At 36.8% G+C, this 7,000-nt stretch overlaps 1 long non-coding RNA gene across 1 annotated transcript in view; it reads left to right on the top strand.

Moving 5' to 3' along the window:
• Positions 1-6,559, top strand: part of LOC118764085 — a 29,261-nt gene extending 22,702 nt beyond the window's left edge. Inside the window, exon 3 of the long non-coding RNA XR_004999875.1 lies at positions 6,415-6,559. This is a non-coding gene — a long non-coding RNA (uncharacterized LOC118764085). The remainder of the gene's footprint in view (positions 1-6,414) is intronic.
• Positions 6,560-7,000: the final 441 nt, after the last annotated feature.

Here is a 7,000-nt window from a genome sequence, read left to right as displayed (position 1 = left end):
TAATTACCAGCCTCTGAACAGGCGTCGTCCAGATATAACGCAGATGACCCAACATGCAGTCGCTCGATCTGCTAAATAAGGCAGCCAAATTATTTTCAAACTTCATGATCATAAGTAAAGAAACTCTTTGATAATATAACTCCTAGTATACATATGGAAAAAATGTGATGGTCAAAACTGGAACGCTGTAATTTTAGGTCTTTGATCTTTGATGTGGGTTGGTTTCAACGCAACTAAGGAGTTCAAGCAACCCTTACAAAAATTTATTTAACCCATTGATGGGACCCTAATAGGTACTACCGTTCTAGATCAGAACGGACCTGGGAGCAATGATAATTAAGGGGTGACTCCAGAACTCCCGAACTAGAGCCTCGCTACCAGTTGCAGCTTAATATCATATCCAGACGTGTTATGCTGGGCGAAATTATGATAAATTTTCAAAATACTTTTCGGGTACAATCCATGTATCTGTACCTCCTTCTTCTTCTCCCTTACTTTCTTCAATTTTATTTTCAAATTTTCTCACAATTTCTTCTTTACACTTCACTCTCAGACGTTACTAGTCTATTTGGTTTAATTCTTGTCTCTCTCTAATAATAATAATAATAATAATAATAATAATAATAATAATAATAATAATAATAATAATAATAATAATAAAGGGAGCTGACCTCAAATGCCGATTCTGTAATGATGAGATTGAAACTATAGACCACCTAATCTCAGGGTGTAGAGTCTTAGCACCTGTAGAGTATAAAGCAAGACATAACAGAGTCGGCCAGTATTTACACTGGACAATATGACAGCATTATGAAATCAAAACCGCTGACAAATGGTATAAACACCATCCTGAAGCTGTGACTGAGGGAGAAAATGTGTCGATTCTATGGGACTTCACCCTACATACCGACAAAACTATAAAAGCTAATAAACCGGATGTTATCATAAAAGATTAGACCAAAAGGTGTGTTTATTAATTGACATGAGTATTCCTTGCGATCACAATATAGCGGCAAAAGAATTTGAAAAGATCAGTAAATATAAAGACTTGCTTATAGAAACTGAAAAAATGTGGCATCTCAAAGCGGCTACAGTACCAGTGATTGTGGGATTTCTAGGAATGATAAAAAAGGTACTAAAACCAATTTGAAAATGATACCAGACTTACCATCCCTACAGGAAGTCAAAAAATCGTGTTAACTGGAACGACTCATGTACTGAGAAGAGCATTATCGCTGTGAAAACAAAATCCATTCATGAATTTACTTTGTTTTCTTTTTAATACATATTTTACCTGTGAATTTGCGTGTGTAATCTGCGAATGCATACAATGAGCTTCTCTGCCCTAGGTGTACGGAAAACACTCGGCGAGAAATGGAAGAAAATTTGAAGAAGGAAAAAAAAAACAATAATGATAATAATAATAATCCCTTCTATTATAGGTACAAGACCTGAAATTTGCGGGGAAGGGGTAAATCGATTACATCGACCCCAGTGCGTGGTTGTTACTTATTTAATCGACTCCGAAAACATGAAAGGTGAAGTCGACCTCAGCGGAATTTGAACTTAGAACGTAGCGGCAGACGAAAGACCGCTAAGCATTTCGCCCGGCTTGCTAACAATTCTGCCAGCTCGCCAACCTAATAATAATTACTAATCCTTTCTACAATAAGCACAAAGCCTGAAATTTCGGGGAAGGGGCCAGTTAATAATAATAATAAAAATAATAATAATAACAATAATAATAATAATAATAATAATAAAATCTTCTGTACCAGTTATTGCATAACACTTTTTCACGTCTCCCTCCATCTTTTTCCTTTCCGCCTCTTTCTATTTCATTCATTTCTTCCTTCATTTCAGCCACAATTGCTCAGTTATCAATCCCTCAACAGATATATTGCTTCCAAATATATATGTATATATATGTATATATATATCTGTGTTTGAATGTGTGTGTGTACGTATGCATGTATATATATATATATATGTATACTTTATATATATAATATATAATATATATATATATATATATATATATATATATATATATATATATTATATATAACATATATATATATACACACACATATACCACATACATACACACAACACACACATATATATATATAGTGTATGTAGATTTTTTTCAAGATGGTATTGCAATCTTTTTTTACATCTTTGGAATTTCTCTGAATCACGGTTAGATTTCCTTTCAGTTGAGGCAACTAGCACTTTTGGTAATTCTAAGATTTAGGGGACGAATTTATACGGGGAGAAGATGCCAGGAAATTATATGACGTAGGTGTACAGAACATGCTTCTGCTAAATTTTTCTCGATTTCCGGCTGTTTAATATTTGGTATATATACTTTCCGTGGTGGTTGTGTGTACGTTTTATGTATGTATTATGTATGCATGTATGTATGTATTATCTATATCTATATCTATAGCCATATATATGATATTATATATATATATATATATATATATATATATATATAATATACATACTACATGCATACTACATACATACATAACGTACACACACACACACGGAAAGTATATATACCCAATATTTAAACAGTGTTTAAGGCTCATGTCCTCCCTCCTCGTGGAGGAGTCAAAGCCTCGGGTCATCAACCCTTAGAGTAGATTGGTAGATGGAAACCGAAAGAAGCCTTTCGTTTATGTATATGTACATCTATGTGTGGTCTTAGTGTCTGTCTTGTCCTCCACCACTGCTTGACAAACTAGTACTTAAGTCTCCGTAACTTAGAGGGTCGGCAAATAAGGGGAACAAATAAAACACAAAACAAAAACCTTATGCTGATGGGTCCTTTCCTTTTTCGCATTGTAACTTGGCTTTTTGTTATTTAATTCTGCATCACAAGCTTCAAGCAACTGCAACGAGAAAATCGGGGTCGCAGAGTCTGACCCCTCGTCTCACATATCTTTGGAGATGTTAGTATCAACACAGTAAGGTAAATATATATATCAATTAATTACTTAATGTTATTCAGTAATATCTAGCTAGTCGGCGATAAATACAATATACGTACATGCATACATGCATACCTACATATATGTATGCATGCGAGTATGTATATGCATGCATGAGTATTGTATGTATATATGTATATATGTATGTGCATATATATAATATTAGGCAGATACATATACGTACATTTGTATACATAGGTATATATAATGTATATATATATAATATATATATATATAATATAATTATATACTTACATATATGTTGTCTGTGTGTATGTGTGTATATTTTTCCTTTTGTAGATATATATGTATATATATATATATATATATATATATAATAGTATATTTATATATATAATATATATATATATATCCACATATATATCTACACAAAGGAAAAATACACCACATACACACAGACACATATATGATGTATATATATATATATATATAATATATATATATATATATACATATATATAATACCTATGTATACAAATGTACGTATATGTATCTGCCTAACTATTATATGTATGCACATACATATATACATACATACATACAATACTCATGCATGCATACATACTCGCATGCATACATATATGTAGGTATGCATGTATGCATGTACGTATATTGTATTTATCCGCCTGACTAGCTAGATATTACTTGAATAACATTACGTAATTAATTGATATATATTATATTACCTACTGTGTTGATTACATAACATCTCCAAAGATATGTGAGACGAGGGGTCAGACTCTGCGACCCCGATTTTCTCGTTGCAGTTTGCTTGAAGCTTTGTGATGCAGAATTAAATAACAAAAAGCCAAGTTACAATGCGAAAAAGGAAAGGACCCATCAGCATAAGGTTTTTGTTTTGTGTTTTATTTGTTCCCCTTATTTGCCGACCCTCTAAGTTACGGAGACTTAAGTACTAGTTGTCAAGCAGTGGTGGAGGACAAAGACAGACACTAAGACACACACATAGATATGTACATATACATAAACGAAAGGCTTCTTTCGGTTTCCATCTACCAAATCTACTCATAAGGGTTTGATGAACCCGAGGCTTTGACTCCTCCACAGAGGAGGGAGACATGAGCCTTAAACACTGAAGACACATGGAGGCTAGAAAGAAATGAAGGAAAATCAGGTGTAGTGTGCAAGAGAGAAGATCATACCGGTATGAGTATGTGATGTGTGTGAAGGATGACTGCTGAATAAAGAAGTGTTGAAGTAAATGGAATCTGTGAAGATGGAGGCCAAGGAAGAGTGGGCTGAAGGAGCGAAAACCAATCTTAAGGTGATGCATTTAATGAGGTATATGACAAAGCACTGAGCTGATTGAAGATATGTAGTGCTGGAGAAAACCTAAACATTCATAGCATAATGTTTCCTGACAGGAAAGCAGTGTTTAGAGGCTGAGACTTTTTCTACCCTGCTACACCTACAGTCTACTGCCCTGCTCCCTATAATACTTGTCCACCCTTCTCACTCATAACACTCCATCTCATGTCTCTCCACCCTACCCCACCCTGTGCTGATCATCTTCATCACTCATCATTATCACCTTGGCTCTTTCATCTTTTCATAGGCCTTTGAATAAGATTCTGCATTGGCGAACCCACATCCCTCTATTTAGTTCTTTTAAACTTTTGCCCTTTTTTACTACTAACCATTAATCTTTCCATTCTCGGTCACTTCTGTTACTTTGACTCCCTTGCTCTTCATAGGCTTATATATAAGAGATTGCATCAGATCATCCACATCTTTCTATCCTATATACTATAGCTATACCATTCTGTATTACCAACTAGCACTCCCTTCTCTGGACCAATTCTGTTGCCATTCATAATCTGTTCTTACCTTTATCTCATCATCCACTCTTAGAATTATCCACCTCTGCTACTGCCAACCACCCGTCTCCTGACTACATCTTTTAAATTGTACTCCTACTCCTTACATCCACTAATTTTCACCCATCTGATGTCATCGGTGTCACTCTTAATCCCCCTTTAGTCACCTTATCACTCTTTCTTTTAATCCTTCTCTCCTCTTTGGTCCATCATCTTAGGCTATTGAGTACTTTACATTTCCTATATTTGAAAGTACCTTCCCACTCCCTCCCGTGCTTGTGCCACAATGGAAAGCCACTAAATTATGCTACCTCTGGAGAAACCGATGAGCACGACAACCTCACTAGTGCTGGTACCATAGAAAATGTACTCTGTGCACACTGAAAAGTGGTTGGAAAGCAAGGAGAGAAAACATAAGGCTGAGAGGTCCCTATACTCCTATCTTGCTGAGGACTATTCAAACTCTCTAGTGTTGGAGCCATGAGAATATTCACCTAGTACACCCTGTAAAGTTGTTGGCAATAAGAAGGGTATCAAGCTATAGAAACCAAGCAAGATAGGAATTACAACCGTGTTTCGTGGTCTGCTACCACAATAGCTCCTTTATAGGATCCAGTTAGCTCAAGACATCATCAGGAGGAACCACGTCCGATTTCGGCCCCTACTCCTCTACCGTTTTGACGTGGCGGGGCTCCTCTTTTCGGAGGTGTCTTCAGCTCTGGTGTTGGGTGCATGTCTTCTTTCTTCTTCTTTCTTCTGTTCCCTGGCCTCTTCGATATATCGTCAGCGAGTGTCAGCCGGTGACTGACTCCCTTTAATTACCTGCTGTATAGGCTCCAGCAAGCAACCCTAGCAAGTTGTCACGTGACACTGTCTGACCTTAAATGACTAGTGAAGGCGCGTAGTTTTAGCCCGCGCTTTTTCTAAGTATAAGTGCCAGTCTGGGAGTAGTGGCTCCCAGTACAGCTGGCAGAAACGTTAGCACCGTCGGGCGAAATGCCGAGCGGTATTTCGTCTGCCGTTACGTTGTGAGTTCAATTTTCGCCGAGGTCGACTTTGCCTTTCATCTCTTTCGGGGTCGATTAATATTAAGTACCAGTTACGCACGGGTCGATATAATCGACTAATAATCCGTCTGTCTGTCCTTGTTTGTCCCCCTCTGTGTTTAGCCCCTGTGGGTGTAGGAAATAATAAAAACAATACAACTTTGACTAATGAAACATCTAATCCAGCACGATCATGTGTGTGTGTGTGTGTGTGTACATGTGTGTATATGTGTGTGTGTGTGTTAGTTTGTTTATATTTGTTTTTTTGAAAATCACAGGCTTCAACTGGTACGGTTGTCATTTCTCCTGTCAACAAATCTACTGGCTTTGCACTTTCAACTATGTGTGAAATAAGAGATCCTTACATCAAAAACAGGCAAAGGTTAGTGACAAGGGGATTTCATTAATTACACCGTTTGGGGTATTTTTTTTAAGAATCGTCTGCGTCTAATCAAAAGCAAAATCGTTTTGTAAAAATTTGACTTAAATTGTATTCAAAACATCAAGTTTCATTTTTACCCGCCGCATTCCTTGTGTTAAGATATTCTCCCACAATAACTGCCACTACCTGAGACTAGCATCAAACTGCTTTTTTGATCAGCTATGAGTGTTCAAAGAGGACTACATATATTTCCTAACTTGGACACGAATCGTCTAAGGCATAGTCCGGGTAAAGTTCTTTATGGAAGACCAGCAGTCGCCCATGCATACTGGCCTCCACTCTCTACGCCACCAGTGTTATCCAAGGGGAAGGCAAATGCCGATACAGCTTGGCACCACTGACGTCGCAACTCATTTCTACAGCTGAGTGAACTGGAGCAACGTGAAATAAAATGTCTTGCTCAAGAACACAACACGCAGCCCGGTCCGGGATTCGAACTCACGACCTCACGATCTTGAGCTCGACACTCTAACCATTGAATCATGCGCCTTCACACACACACACAACATGCATATCACACACACACACACCACACACACATATATATCATACAACACACCACACACCACATACACGCACACAACACAACACATATATATATATATATATATATATATATATATATATATATATATATATATAACGTATATA

The sequence above is a fragment of the Octopus sinensis genome, linkage group LG7, assembly GCF_006345805.1.
Source record: "Octopus sinensis linkage group LG7, ASM634580v1, whole genome shotgun sequence".
NCBI lineage: Eukaryota > Metazoa > Mollusca > Cephalopoda > Octopoda > Octopodidae > Octopus > Octopus sinensis.
This window is presented reverse-complemented; position numbering and strand designations above follow the sequence as displayed.